Below are 16,859 nucleotides of genomic sequence, written 5' to 3' on the forward strand. Positions count from 1 at the left end.
CAAAGGAGCTGAAGACACTGAGTGGCAGTAGGTGTCAGTTTCTCCAGCATGACAAGTTTGTTATTGTTAGATATCAGAGGGAGAACATAACTGGGCTTTGCCAAGGTGCCATATTGCAGCCTAAGTCTTATAGACCCTACCCTTGCGGCCCTACATTCTGCCGGATGGTGGGGAAGGAGACAACAGGTCATGGAGTTGCATTAGCTCCGGTGGTGTTGAGATGAGGTGGCAGCGAGCCAATGGCAGACTGTAGGCTGTCTTGAAGAGATGGGTTTTCAGGTTGTGTCTAAAGGATCCGAAAGTGGTGGCTAATCGGACGTATTGAGGCACAGAATTCCAGAGGATGGGGGATATTTGGTAGAAGTATTGAAGTTGATTGGGTGAGGAAAGAAGGAGGTCTTGGGAGGACCGGAGATTACTTAAGGGAATATATCAGGGGATTAGTTCAGAGATGTACAGAGAAGAAAGGTTATGGATTGCTTTGTACGTCAGTGTTAATAGTTTGAACTGGATACGCTGGGCAATTGGGAGCCAGTGAAGGGATCTTATAAACTGTAATTTTATGGATTGCTGGAGCCAGTCCACAGTAAAAAAGCAGCCATAGAGTGTCCAGAAACCTTCTCCCACACTTTTCTTAGCCAGGGATGCTTCTTGGCAGTGTTGAACGGTCCCACTAGAGAACCGGAGACTCCTCCGGGGGACCCTGGCTTCTCCATTAGGAGAGTTCATAGCACAAACCTTTCAGGTTTTAATGTTGATGAGGCCATCCATCTCCTTAGTGTTCTGTTACTTGGAATGCAAGTGCAAGTATGCAGCCAGCCAAACAGGCCGTAATACTAAACTGCCACATTTCTGGACAGATGCTTGCACTTGAAATGTTGCCTTTTAGGCTCGATGAGGCGGAAGCTTTTCACAACCTCATGGCAGCGGCAGGGTCTCTGTACTCGGTCCCAAGCCGCCATTATTTCTCCTGGTGTCATCCCCGCCTCCACAAGCACAGGCCCCAGAACATTACCTATGCCCTCCCTAGTGCCCTTTTTGGGAAGTACCACCTAACGACAAACACGTGGACAAGTGAATGTGGCCAGGGACGGTAAGGAGCCAGTCCACATTAAAAAAGCGGCCATAGAGTATCCGGGAACCTTCCCCTACACTTTTCTTAGCCAAGGATGCCTCTCGGCAATGTTGGATGGACCCACCAGAGAACCAGAGACTCCTCCGGTGGGCCCTATCTACTCCTTCAGGAGAGTAAGTAAAAAAAAAGTAGGAAAAAAGACATATACCGAACAATATCTAAAAATTATCAATTTTATTAATGTAATCATGTTAAAAAACATACACAATTGCAATGGCAACAAATATTAGTAATGAGCCAAAAAGAGTCACCACAAACAGATATCCACATGAGCAGAAAAAAATATCATGAAAGGAACAGACAATAAATAGTGGTATTAAAAAATGCCCACTCAAAAGATGATTAAACAATTCATAAGTCTGGACCACAAGTAGGTGTTTAAAGTGCACAGTGCATATATATAATGTCAAAGACCAACCAACACCTAAATACATATAAGTAAGCTATCACTACTCACATGTATAAATCTGTCTATGGTGCCGCGGCCCCTACGCGCGTTTTGGCGCTGTGCCTTCTTCCGGGGGTAGTGTCACAGACAAAGATCTTTCTTTACGCCTTGAATTTAATCATCACAGAGTTGGACAATGGCTTGATCTGCAATGCATTTTGAGAAATAACGTGCATAAGCAAAGCCATGGTTTAGGCCACTGAAGGTTTTTAAGCTAAACTTATAGAGCTTTCCCACAGACTGAAAGAGGGGTATCAAGACTTCCAAGACAGCCAACATTCGTCCCAAGAGGTTGACTGTTCATGTTCTCCTCCTCAACCCTCCTCATTATCACCGAATCCACATTGAGATGAGATGAGGCTGGGCTGCATAGTTCCTTGCTCAGCCTGCAATGCCTCCTTTTTAACTGTGAGCACCGCACGTTTCAGTAGACAGAGAAGCGGGATGGTGACGCTAATTATGGCGTCAACACCGCTCACCATCTTGGTGGGGTTCTCAAAGTTTTGGAGGACGACAGAGATGTCAGACATCCATGCCCACTCATCAGCTCTTATGTGCAGAGGCTGACCTGAATACCGATGGGCATGTTGAAGCTGGTACTCAACAACTGCCCTCTGCTGCTCACAAATCCTTCCCAACATCTTCAACGTTGATTTCCAACATGTGGTGACATTGCACAACAGTCGGTGAGCTGGAAGCTGCAAATGCTGCTGAGGATCTGCCAGGGTGGGGGAAGCTATAGCTGACTTTCAGAAATGGGCACACACGCGTTATACTTTCAAAAGCAGCTTAGGCAGATCTGGGTAGGTTTTGAGAAACCGCTGAACCACTAAGTTGAGCACATTTAGTGCTCTCTCATTACTAATGTGCACCCCTGTATGGAGAACAATATCATTACCGAAAAATTAAAAGATTAAATATAGCCTGCTTTATATACCACGGTACTAAGAAAACCAATTTAGATTATATCTTGTGTTCCCCTTGGCAAACATATCTGCACCAAAGAATTAATTTCACTAGAGTAGAACTAGTATAATGGTGACCGACAACTCTTCCACTACAGCCAAACCCAATAGATGGAGACCCAATCAGGATTCTCCAGATTTACAAAAATTTGTGGCAGACACCAGCAAAATGGCATCAATTTCACAACAGTAGAAATTGTAGAATTAGGAACAACACTTCTTCCCCTAAGGCCAACCCAGTAGATGGAGACTCAATTAGAAGTGTTTACATTTCCCTAAATTAGGGCCTAACCCCACCAAAGTGGTATCAGTTTCACTAGAGTTTAAGTAGTATAATGGGGACTGACGCCCCTTCTACTACAGCCAACCCAATAGATGGAGACCCAATCAAGATTCTCCACATTTCCAAATATTACTGGCAGACACCAACAAAGTGGCATCAATTTTAGTACAGTAGAAATTGTACAATTAGGAACAACACCTCTTCCCCTACAGCCAACCAAATAGATGCAGACCCTATCAGGATTCCCCACATTTCCAAAAATTAGTGGCAGACACCAGCAAAGTGGCATCAATTTCACTACAGTAGAAATTGTAGAAATAGGAACCGAAACCTCTTTCACTAAAGCCATCCCAGCAGGTGGAGACTCAATCAGGAGTGCACCATGCCCTCGAGTCATTCACCACGTGTCAGACTTGTATCCTGTTGTGCAGGTGCACGAGCTGGTCAAAAAAATGTTTGAAAGAACTCACAGAGATTGCTTCTGCCACATACACTACGGCTGCTGCTAATATTTTGGCGTTGATGAATTGGCATGCCGGAGGTTGGAAGTTTAGAGCTGGGATGAACTGTGTGCCTCACTGCTGGCTTGGGGAAAACCTATCTTAAGGTTGTGTAAAAGCGTGTTTCGATGCTCCAGCACTCGCAGGTACCTTTCCAGGGTGGGAAGGATAAGGCAAAATTTACTTTTATAACGTGGATCTAACAGAGTGGCAACCCAGTCATCAGCACTATTTTGAATCTTAACTATATGGGGATCATGTTGCATATAGTGCAGCAAGAACGCACTTATATGTCGGCCTCTTTCCTGAGGTTAAAGCCCCTGCTGTGTTGGTGGCTGGGTAATTCTGATACTTGTTTCCTCCATCCCCACCCGCCAAACATGAACAGAGAGGGGATGATTATCCTTTTAATGTGATGACTGATTAATTTGTTCCTCACCTTCACTAACACCTTCACTAATAGTGTTTCTGGTATCGCCAACCCCCCCTCGATCGCAGTGAACCCACCCCCCTTGGCACCCTGAGATGTCCCCTAGAGTATGACATTAGTAACAGAAGAAAGTATTTTTTTAGTGTGAATGAGGCCTGCACAACATAGGAGATATGCTACAAACAATTTCAAACTGAGATGTCCCCTACTGTATCACATTAATAGTGCTGTACCACATTAGTAACAGAAGTATTTTTTTTATTGTGGATGAGGCCTGTATAACATAGAATATATGCTACAAGATATTTCAAACTCAGATCTAGCCTGCTGCACCATGATAGTCACAGTAAAAAATAGATTTATTTACTCTGCATAATCTCCGCATACAGCTGAATTTCACCGCCATTAACATAGTATGTGTTTTTTAGCAAAATGTGTCACATTTGTGACACCAAAAAATCTTTTGTAAACTCTGACTAGCAGCAGAAATTTTTTTTTTACTCTGAAAACAGCTGAAGTTCACCGCCACTAATGAAGTAGCTGAGGTATAGCAGAGTGTATGATGTTTGCCACACAAAAAAATCTTTGGTGGACTGTGGCTAGCAAAAGAAATAATCTTTTTTTTTTACTCTGAAAACACCTGAAGTTCATTGCCATTAACATAGTAGATGATGTGTAGCAGAGTGTATGATGTTTGCCACACCAAAAAATCTTTGGTGGACTCTGCCTAGCAAGACAAAAAAATATATTTTTTTACTTTGAAAATAGCTGAGGTTCACCTCCACTAAGATAGTAGGTGGCTTCAAGCAGACTGTCTCACTTTTACGACACAAAAAAAACTTTGGTGGACTGTACCTAGCAAGACAAAAAATATTTTTTTTTTACTCTGAAAACAAATGAATTTCACCCCCACCAAGAAAAGAGTAGGTGGTTTTTAACAGACTGTATCACATTTGCCACACAAAAAAAATCTTTGGTGGACTGTGGCTAGCAACAGAATAAAAATATTTGTTTTACTGTGCATAAAGCTGAAGTTCATCCACCAAGAAATGACAAACTGGGCTAACACAGTGTTAGGAGGGCGGTTGCAAACAACTTTATTATAATGGAATGCAACCGACCCCGGGGTCCATGATGCAGCCTGGTGGACTGCTGCCAAACACTTTCCGGGTGAAAAGGAAAGCAACCAACTTAAATGATAAACCCTTCCGTGTTACTGCACACGGGAATGGGTATAGCAATTCGCACAATCTCCGTTAGCAGCAAGAGAGATTTGCGGTGAAAAACTATCTGTAGACCTGTTACTGCACAGGGACTACACTGGCGGCGCAAGGATGCGTGTGTGACTACGCCGACGGGTACACGTGCCTCCAGCCGGCGTGCTACCGGACTGAAGGGTACTACTCCATGTGGCTGACAGGCGATAGCCGTGGATAGGACGTCTGCAGGCTGCTCGGGGTGTTAGGCGACCCCTTTGGCAGAGCCAGACTGCAAGACGAAGCTACCTGCCTATTTCCACTAGCCTGCCTATTTCCACTAAACCTGCCTATGAAAACTACGTGGAACACAGTCGTCCACACAACAGCATCACATTGCTCTATGATAAGAGAGTGCCGCCATGTTTGTGGGCGGGCCTTTTAAAGACTAAGCCCTGCCCACCATTGCACCATTGGTGACGCCACCCGTGGACCAATGAGGCAGTGCCAGGTCACCGGGTCAGGTGATTGCCAAACCACCAATCATGGTCCGCCAGGTCACGGGCATGCTCAGTGCGGTGTTTCCTGGACTTAGACTCCAAGAGCCCTGTCTCCCTCCGCAACCTATGCTTAACATTGCTAGGCACAAATACCCGACAGACAATCTGTGCATCTCATGGACCAGGTAGGCGTTGAGGCTGATGATGATGCTGAGCAGCATCAGCCCCAGCTGGACCGAAATGGGAGACCACAGAAGGTTCTGGACCCATTTCGAATCCAGCAACAGCACGACGCCTAACATTATCCCCCCTTCTAACATCCCCCTCCACTTGATGCTCATTTTCCTCAATGGGCAGGGGAGCATGAATGTGGTCCACCGGGTCACAGAGAAGATTCTCAGAACTGTGACCCCTCCGGTGTACAGGGTGCCCTTATTAAAGTGGGGGGGGCAAACTTTGTAGACTCCCCGCGTACTTTAGTTTTGTGAGCCGTGAGCCACACTCTGTCGCCCGGACAGCATACGGGGGCAGGACGATGAGAAGTGACAACCGACTCTATACGTGTGGAGTCCGTCACGGGTGACAGATGGAGAAGACCAGCTGAACTTTGACGGAAAGATTTATCTCTCGCACAGACGGGACACGCGAGAACAAAGTCCTTGACGTCCTGGCGCCACCGGGGCCACCAATAGGACCGTTGAAGGGACTTAGTGGTACATTTGACCCCCAGATGAGCTCTGACCTTAGGGGCATGAGCCCAGGAGAGCACCATATTTTGTAGATTAGGGGAAAAAAACATCCTCCCCGACGGAACCTGGATAGAGGACACTGCAGCCACCCTCTCTACCTGAGAGTTCTTTTTGACATAGTCTGACAAGGCCCGGGTCCTGTGGACAGACAAAGAATCTGTACCGGAAGCCACAACGGTAGAGGGATCAGAGACTACCCTCCGGGTGACTGTGACCATACACTGAGACGCACAATTCTCACTCCAGGAAGAAATTCTCCCCGTATTCCAGTCAATATGTGGAGTATGACAACGTAGCCAGGGGAGACCCAATAACACCTCATCTAATCCACCAGGAATAAAAAGAAAGGAGATGACCTCCCAGTGGCCCTGAGGAAATGACATGGTGAGGTGAATTGACTGGTGGATGATTTGCGTGTCCAGGAGTGAACCATTGACTACACTGATGTTCATTGGTCTTGACAGTAACTCTATAGGGATAGCGTGCCTCTGGGCAAACGCAGCTGACAAAAAATTGACATCAGCACCAGAGTCCACCCACACCTTGGCAGTAACTGCAGATGTACCAAAGGACAATGTCACATTATATAACAATTTGGAGGAAGAAGTCCCAGAATCTAATACACCTCCTCCAACGGTAGTAAGACCTACTCGTTCTCCCGACTGCTTGGAACCCTTATTTACGGGGTACTCCAAGAGATGTGCAGGTCGGGAACGAGAGGGACTAGAGTCAGTCCGGGATTTATCCATAGCCACAGGCTCCAGGTCGGGAGTCGTGAGTTCGGAAATGGGTCTAGAGAAGGATGATACCAATCGATACTGAGGTTTGGTGACCTCCAGCTCTAACCTGTGTTCTGCATGACACAAATCAATTCAGTTTGCGAGAGATATTAACTCCTCCAGGGAGGTTGGAATCTCTCTGGCAGATAGAGAATTTTTAACATGACCAGCTAGACCCTTCCAGAACACCGGGATAAGCGACCGCTCATACCAATCCAGTTCAGCCGCTAGGGTTCTTAACTGGATGACATAGTGGCTGGCGGTGGCCAAACCCTGGATCAATGCAAGGAGTTTAAGGGCCGTATCAAGCGTGACCTGAGGACCAAGGAATATACTTTTTAGAGTCTTAAGGAAAAGACCCGCATTTGCTACAACCGGATAATTCCGCTCCCATAGAGGAGTAGCCCACTCCAGAGCCCTGTGGGAGAGTAATGAGATGACATTACCCACTTTGGCTCTTTCGGAGGGGAACCGTGCCTCCATCATCTCCAAGTGAATGGAGCATAAATTAATAAAACCCCTGCAAAATTTACTGTCCACAGAAAATTTTTCCGGGAGAGCAAAACGGGGTAATGGAGCACTTGCAGTGGTCGCATTATTCGCCGCAGTCAAGTTAATAATATTGGCTGCTAGAGAAGCCGCCTGGGTAGCTACTGCAGTGATATCAGCAACCGGGACAGGTTGTTCAAGAGACTTAAGTCTGGCCTCAATTCGCTGTATATATTGCAGCATTTGCTGGTTGTCGGCCATGTTCGGCAAGACCCTGGCTCTCTGATACTGTTAGGAAGGCGGTTGCAAACAACTTTATTATAATGGAACGCAACCAACCCGGGGGTCCGAGATGCAGCCTGGTGGACTGCTGCCGAACTCATTCCGGGTGAAAAGGAAAGCAACCAACTTAAATGATAAACCCTTCCATGTTACTGCACACGGGAATGGGTATAGCAATTCGCACAATCTCCGTTAGCAGCACGAGAGATGTGCGGTGAAAAACTATCTGTAGACCTGTTACTGCACAGGGACTACACTGGCAGTGCAAGGATACATGTGTGACTACGCCGACGGGTACATGTGCCTACAGCCGGCATGCTACTGGACTGAAGGGTACTACTCCACGTGGCTGACAGGCGATAGCCGTGGATAGGACGTCTGCAGGCTGCTCGGGGTGTTAGGCGACCCCTTTGGCAGAACCAGACTGCAAGACGAAGCTACCTGCCTATTTCCACTAGCCTGCCTATTTCCACTAAACCTGCCTATGGAAACTACATGGAACACAGTCGTCCACACAACAGCATCACATGCTCTATGATCAGAGAGCACCGCCATGTTTGTTGGTGGGCCTTTTAAAGACTAAGCCCTGCCCACTGTCGCACCATTGGTGAGGCCACCCGTGGACCAATCAGGCGGTGTCAGGTCACCAGGTCAGGTGGTTGCCAAACCACCAATCACGGTCCGCCAGGTCACAGGCATGCTCAGTGCGGCGAATCCTGGACTTAGACTCCAAGAGCCCTGTCTCCCTCCTCAACCTATGCTTAACATTGCTAGGCACAAATACCCAAGAGACAATCTGTGCATCTCATGAACCAGGTAGGCGTTGAGGCTGACGATGATGCTGAGCAGCATCAGCCCCAGCTGGACCAAAATGGGAAACCACAGAAGGTTCTGGACCCATTTCGAATCTAGCAACAGCCCGACACCTAACACACAGCTTGCACTATTACATAAGCAATTGAAAAAAAAATGTTTTTGTGCTCTGCACTCAGAATCATAGAATCATAGAATGATAGAGTTGGAGGGGACCTCCTGGGTCATCTGGTCCAACCCCCTGCTCAAAGCAGGATTCACTAAATCATCTCAGACAGATATCTGTCCAGCCTCTGTTTGAAGACGTCCATTGAAGGGGAACTCACCACCTCTCATGGCAGCCTGTTCCACTCATTTATCACCCTAACTGTCAAAAAGTTTTTTCTAATATATAATCTGTGTCTCCTCTCATTCAGTTTCATCCCATTGCTTCTAGTCTTTCCTTGTGCAAATGAGAATAAAGATGATCCTTCTTCAATGTGACAGCCCTTGAGAGCCCTTGAGAAGCTCCGCACTGACAAGCTCTGCAGATAGCTGAATTTCAACCCCACAAAATCAAAAAGTGACCTACAAGTGCTTGCTTGCTTACTTTATCACATTAGCAAGTGCAAAAATAGATTTAAAGTCTGCATGGAGCACAGACAGTACAACCGGGGAGCAGCACTGTTCTGAGCCATAGGCCCTGCTATTTGTGTCAGAATCTCAGTAATTGCACAAAAACAAAAAAAAAGGGCTGCAAGGTCGATTGAACAGGTACCCAGTACTGGACTTATCTACACTATCTGACTTCCACAGAAGTGCCCATCTATCTAGCCAATATCTCCCATTACACAGGACACAGCAAACTCAGCAACGTCTATCTCCTTCAATGACATGCATAAAATGGCGCTGAGGGAACATTGGCAGTTTTTATATGGAGAGGACATGTGATTTCATCAGCCAATTGCAGAAGCCCTTGTGACTAGACAGTGTGGATGCTTCCTGTGCTTTGAATGGCTAGTCGCGCTTTCCTGACTTAAAGTTTCCGCCTACAGGAAAAAAAAAAAAGCGTGCCGCTGATCTGACCTGTTCTAAGCTATCATCAGCCCCCCCACTCATCTGCCACTTCTTCCCGATTATCATACACAAGCACTATGCTAGCAAAACTGTAAAAAGCGCTGTAGTTGGCCCGCAATCGTGTAACTATGTAAATTCGCTGAATGTTACCGGATTTAACAAATTTTGGTCGCCTTTCCGATCACGAATCCAAATGTGCCACATTCGTGTTGAACTTAAGTTTGGAGATCGGATCTTGAACACATTCGCTCGTCACTAGTGACAGCCACACATCTGCCTGCTTTTTTGCAGCTGTCAACAATTCTGCAGCAGTATACGGTTTGTCACCTAAGCATATTAGCTTCAGCACTGCCTGCTGCCGCTTGGAGGAGGCAGTAGCTCCAGCTTTCGACTGATGTGGTCATTTCAGACATGGAGACTGAGGATGAGGAGGAGATGCAGGAGCTGTAGAATGTGGGGGCAACCCTGATTAACCAAAGGCCCACAATCCTCGGTGTCGGGAGGACGTGTTCCGTTCCAGGGTCTGACTGGATCCTGGATTCCACTATATTAACCCAGTGTGCTGTCAGCGAGATGTACTGTCACTGGCCGTAAGCACTTGTCCATGTGTCAGTGGTTAGGCGGACTCTCTCAGTAACTGCGTTGTTGAGGGCACAGGTCATGTTCTGGGACACGTGCTTGTGTAATGCGGGGACGGCACACCAGGAGATAAAATGGCGGATGGGGATAGAGTACTGACGTATGGCCGCTGCCATTAGGTTGCGGAAAGATTCCATCTCCAAGAGCTTAAAGGCAACATTTCAAGTGCATGTATTAGAGAAATGTGTGAATTTAGTTTTGTGGCCCGTGGGGCGTTGGCTGCTTTTTTGTGCTTGTGTTCAAAGGACTGGGGTAGGGACAACTAAATGCTGCGCTGGGATAAAGACGTGATTTCCTGACGGTGATGGTTGCAAGTGTGCAATGACAGGTGCAGGGCTGGAGGTATCTTTGCCTGCACCAAGAACAGGGGATTATAGTGCATGCACAACCGTGAAACAGGAAGTGGTATCACCTGCAGACACTGTTTCTGGACCCTGGCATTTGGCCCATCTAGTCGGGTGTTTGCTGTCATGTGCCTGAGCATGCTGGTGGTGGTCAGGCGGGTAGTCATGCTGCCCCTGCTGATGCTGGTATGGCAAAGGTTGCAAATGGCCTTTTTGGGATTATCTGGACAGTGTTTAAAAAAGAGCCAGACTCTGGAAGACTTAACAGTTGGACTGGCAACTATCCTTGTGTTGGTGTTCCGGAAAACAGTTGCCCATCTTGTTTCTGCAGCCACCACACTGCTTCTTCTTGCCTATTGTGGTGCTACACCTCCTTCATAATGTGTCCATGCCAATCCCCCACACCAAACTTCTCATACTATGTCCACACAAACCCCCTTCGGCTACTAATTCTGTGTCCATAGCAATTCCCCCACTCCTCATACTGTGTACACAACAACCAACCCACCCCTCATACTGTGTCAACACCAATCCCTTCCATGCTCCCCATACTGGGTCCTCACCAATCCCTCCCTCTCTCCTCATACTGTGCCTGCATCAATGCCCCCTCGCTCCTTAAACTATGTCTGCACAATCCCCTCCGTTCTTTATACTGCGTTCATACAACCCTCCACACTACTCATACTGTGTCCGCACTAATCACCCCCCACTCGTCATACCATGTCTGAACAAATCACCCCTACTCCTCATACTGCATCTGCACTAATCCTCCCACTCCTCATTCTGTGTCTGCTCTAATCCCCCCACTCGTCATAATGCGTCTGCACCAATCTCTCCACTCCTTATACTGTGTCTGCAACAATTTCCCCCACTCCTTAGTGTTTCCTCACAAATCTCCCCTTACTTCTTATACTGTGCCCGCACCAATCCCCATCCCCATCTCCTGATACTGTGTCCACACCATTCCCTTGAAACCCCCTCCTCAGTGTAACCCCCTCCTCAGTGTGTCCACACCAATCCATACCCAGCTCCTTATAATGTGTCCACACAAATCCCCCATGACTCCTCATACTGTGACTGCACCAATCCCCACACCCTACTCCATATACTGTGTCCATCTGACTCCTCATGTCTCCTTAAAGTTCACCGCCAATTACAATAAATATTCGGTCTCTTCTGTTCCAGGGGAGCGCTTACCTGACCAACATTCACTTTGTCTCTGTGGCGCTGAAGAGGGATGTCAGCAGCGTAATCAGATGACCTGGTTGCTCTGCTGACATCACCCTTAACCAGAAGTACTGGCATTCAGGGCCTCAATTGCGTTTGCATCTGAGAGATGCGAGTACAATTGATTGCTTCTCTGAGTCGGCTCTCAGCTTGACAGTTGGCACACAGAGAGGCAGACTCCCACTCATGGGGGTAGCAAAATGCAGCCTCTGGGGAGATACGTCAGACTGCTTTATCAGGCCGCCCAACAGCGCCCACTTGCCAACTGCACCTGGGTCAAATTTCTACTGGCTCCTGCCTAAATACACCCCTGTCCCTAATAAGATGTACTACAAAGTTTCTTATTTTCGCATGTACTATTGATTTATGACAAAAATAAAAAATAAACCACAGTTACTCTTTAAACAAGCTCATCTTTAGACTCCCACTTCATGGCTGTCTTCCCTGCAATTTTCCATTTACATTTGCTCCACAAATCAAGCCTAACATTTTATAGAATCACCCACTCTACAAAAATTATTTCTGCAAAGTTCACTTCTGACACACAGCCTCTCTTATACATATAGACTACTCTTAGAATTAGACACTCCTGACAGGCCTTTCTACATGAGTGATTTGGTGTTATCTAATAGTTGCTTACTAGATGGTACAAATGTTAGTTAAATTTGCACTAAAAATGAATCATTCTGCCTGAGTCTTATAAATCCATTTAGTGAGATGTATTACTCCAATTTAATTTCTAGACATTTAAATACAAGTCAAACTTTCACAACAATAAAGTAGACATAAAACTAAATTACATACTGCACATGTAGGATCTAATTTCAGATGGCCAATGCGATCCTAACAAATTTATTCGGGTGTGGCAGCTTTACTTAGACACCTCAATAGAAATAATCGAATTTTTTGAAATTTTCTGGCAAATTTTCTCAAAACACTGATTTATGGTGAAAAAATGTGCCACAAATCACAGGTTTTCTAATTGCCCTAAAAAGACGTGTATAGCATTCAGAGTTTGGGGGCATATTTTTACATATTTCTTTTGTAAAGACTGTGAGCCAAAACATCTTCTCACTAAACAGGTTCACCCTAAAATGTATGCTGTGCTACATTATCTGCCTCAGTATTTATAAATGCTATGATATTCTATGTGATGGCTGTGCTATAATATGATAGTTGCAAGATATTATTGGGAAGTCTGCCTAGTTGAGCCTTCTCTGCATGATGCAATCTTCTGCATTTTGTAAAACAGCTGTGGGGACTTTTTTTTCAATTTGCATAAATAAAAATGTTTTTAAATTCACCATGTCCTGTGAATTTCCTAAAATTCTACACAAAATGTATTCACATAAAATCGATTTACGTCATCTCTACATCCCATTTTTTCAGAACCTTATTACTGATAACATTGTGCTACTGGTAATTTTCCTATGTTACCATTATACTCAGTGTCAGATTCCCCCCCCCCCTTCTTCAGCTTCTTTCCCCTCCGCTCATCACTTATGTCTCTCTTCCTGTATCTCTCATGTTCTGTTCACTCTCTCCTTATTTTTGATGTATTAACACTAGTGATGAACAAGCACTACAATGCTCGGGTACTCGTTGCTCGGGTCGAGCAAATTGGAATACTTGGGTGCTTGACCCGAGCAACGAGCTCAATGTAAGTCTATGCGAAACTCGAGCATTTTTCAGGTGGCTCCCCCCGGCGGTCAGCAGAGGACCTAAAAATTGCCCAAATCGATGGGAACAGTGCTCAAATGACATGGGGACAGCATGGGGAAGACCTATGGAAGCATTTCTGACTCCCAGGTCACTTCTGTCAACAACATTGTCAGAGGTATTACGCAACTTTTACGGACTCACAATAAAACATACCAAAACGAAACCAAAATGGATTTTCCAGGGAAATATGTTAAGGAACACCCTTTCCATGACATGTACAATGTATATAAAGAAAAATAAATAACCAAAAACAAAAATACTCCTCCACACCTTCGGCTATGTTCACACATAGCGTTTTTGATGCGTTTTTGCACTTTTGCATTGCTTTCAACTGTGACAAATGCATTCACCAGGAAATTTCATTTTAACATTTTAAAACCTTATCTGGCCATGTGGTGTGTGACACATCATCAGACACATGCATACAGTGCTGAAAAGTCATGGGAACAGCATGGGGAAGACCTCTGGAAGCATCTCTGACTCCCAGGTCACTGCCTAAAAGTGTGCCCATCAGAAGTGATCCTTGGCGCATGAGAAGATGCCTCTCACCATGAACCTGTCATTGCAGACTTGCAACAACCACCGTTCACGTCCTTGTCCCACTGCAGCGTTCAGTTGTCCCTACCCAATTCCTTGGAATACAAGCGCATGTATGCAGGCAGCCAGCCACCCACCAACAGGCTGCAATACTATACTGCCAAATTTTTGACAACTGCTTGCACTTGAAATGTTGCCTTTTAGGCTCGTGGAGGCGGAAGTTTTTCATAGCCTCATGCCGGCGGTGGCCGGGTGTCCATACTCAGTCCCCAGCCGCCACTATATTTCCCGGTATCGCCTCCGCCTTCCACAAGCAAGGGTCCCACAACATTACCCGTGCCCTCCCCAGTGCACTTACTGGGAAGGAACGCCTAACCACAAAGACATGGACAGGTGAATGTGGCCAGGGACAGTACGGAGCCAGTCCACAACTTTTTTTGCTGACAGTTGTATTTTGCTCGGTGAAAGGACTGGCATAGAGGGAAACCGTATCTACCCTGCATGTAATTTCTCACAGGAAGTCCTGTACTGCTGCTTGCTGCAGAAGCAATGGCAGCCCGTCCAACATCAACTCGCCCTTGTCGGTCGTGCTTTGACACACACACATCTTTCTTTGTGCATTTAATTTCTTGAATACAGAGTTCGACAATGGCCTGATCTGTAATGTGGTTTGAGAAATAACATGCAAAAGCATGGCCGATCCACATTAAAAAAGCAGCCATAGAATGTCCGGGAACCTTCCCCCACACTTTTCTTAGCCAGGGCTGCTTTTGGGCAGGGTTGGACGTGCCCACCAGAGAACCGGAGACTCCTCCGGCGGGCCCTGGCTTCTCCTTCAAGAGAGTTCATAGTGCCGAGGTGAGGCCATGATGATGATAGAGGCCACCATTTGCTTAGTTTTCTGTTACTTGGAATGCAAGTGCAAGTATGCAGCCAGCCACCCACCCTCAGGCCGCAACACTAAGCTGCCAGATTTCTTGGCAACATTTTGCACTTGAAATATGGCCTTTTAAGCTTGTGGAGGCGAAAGCTTTTCACAACCTCATGCCGGCGGCGGCCGGGTGTCCATACTCAGTCCCCAGCCGCCACTATATTTACCGGTATCGCCTCTGCCTTCCACAAGCAAGGGTCCCACAACATTACCCGTACCCTCCCCAGTGCACTTACTGGGAAGGACCGCCTAACCACAAACACGTGGACAGGTGAATGTGGCAAGGGACAATACGGAGCCAGTCCACAACTTTTTTTGCTGACAGTTGAATTTAGCTCGGTGAAAGGACTGGCATAGAGGGAAACCTTATCTACCCTTCATGTCATTTCTCACAGGAAGTCCTGTAATGCAGCTTGTTGCAGAAGCAATGGCAGCCCGTCCAACATTAAATCGCCCTTGTTGGTGGTCCTTTGACACACACACATCTTTCTTTGCGCATTTAATTTGTTGAATACAGAGTTGGACAGTGGCCTGATCTGTAATGCTGTTTGCGAAAAAACATGCATAAGCATGGCCCATCCAAATTAAAAAAGCAGCCATAGAGTGTCCGGAAACCTTCCCCCACACTTTTTTAGCCAGGGCTGCTTTTCGGCAGGGTTGGATGGGCCCACCAGAGAACCGGAGACTCCTTCGATAGACCCTGGCTTCTTCTTCAGGAGAGTTCATAGTGCCGAGGTGAGGCCATGATGATGATAGAGGCCACCATCTGCTTAGTTTTCTGTTACTTGGAATGCAAGTGCAAGTATGCAGCCACCGACCCACAGGCCGCAACACTAAACTGCCTGATTTCTGGGCAGCATTTTGCACTTGAAAGATGGCCTTTTAAGCTGGTGTAGGTGGAAGCTTTTCACGACCTAATGCCGGTGGCGGCTGGGTGATCATACTCGGTCCCCCGCCCCACTATAATTCCCGGTATCGCCTCCGCCTTCCACAAGCACGGGTCCCACAACATTACCCGTGCCCTCCCCAGTGCACTTAATAGGAAGGACCGCCTAACCACAAACACGTGGACAGGTGAATGTGGGCATGGACAGTACGGATCCAGTCCACAACTTTTTTTACTGACAGTTGTATTTAGCTCGGTGAAAGGACTGGCATAGAGGGAAACCTTATCTACCCTTCATGTCATTTCTCACAGGAAGTCCTGTAATGCAGCTTGTTGCAGAAGCAATGGCAGCCCGTCCAACATTAAATCGCCCTTGTTGTTCATGCTTTGACACACACATATCTTTCTTTGCCCATTTAATTTGTTGAATACAGAGTTGGACAATGCCCTGATCTGTAATGCGGTTTGAGAAATAACATGCATAAGTAATGCCGATCCACATTAAAAAAGCAGCCATAGAATGTCCGGGAACCTTCCCCCACACTTTTCTTAGACAGTGCTGCTTTTTAGCAGGGTTGGATGGGCTCACCAGAGAACCGGAGACTCCTCCGGCGGGCCCTGGCTTCTTCTTCAGGAGAGTTCATAGTGCCGAGTTGAGGCCATGATGATGAGAGAGGCCACCATCTGCTTAGTTTTCTGTTACTTGGAATGCAAGTGCAAGTATGCAGCCAGACACCCACCCACCCACAGGCCGCAACACTAACTGCCAGATTTCTGGGCAGCTTTTCGCACTTGAAATATGGCCTTTTAAGCTCGTGGAGACAGAAGCTTTTCGCAACCTCATGCCGGTGGCGGCCGGGTGTCCATACTCAGTCCTCAACCGCCACTATATTTCCCGGTATCGCCTCCGCCTTCCACAAGCACGGGTCCCACAACATTACCCGTGCC

This window comes from Phyllobates terribilis, unplaced genomic scaffold (assembly GCF_046119375.1).
Source record: "Phyllobates terribilis strain yellow unplaced genomic scaffold, ASM4611937v1 Scaffold_8__6_contigs__length_399053987, whole genome shotgun sequence".
In the NCBI taxonomy this organism is placed as follows: domain Eukaryota; kingdom Metazoa; phylum Chordata; class Amphibia; order Anura; family Dendrobatidae; genus Phyllobates; species Phyllobates terribilis.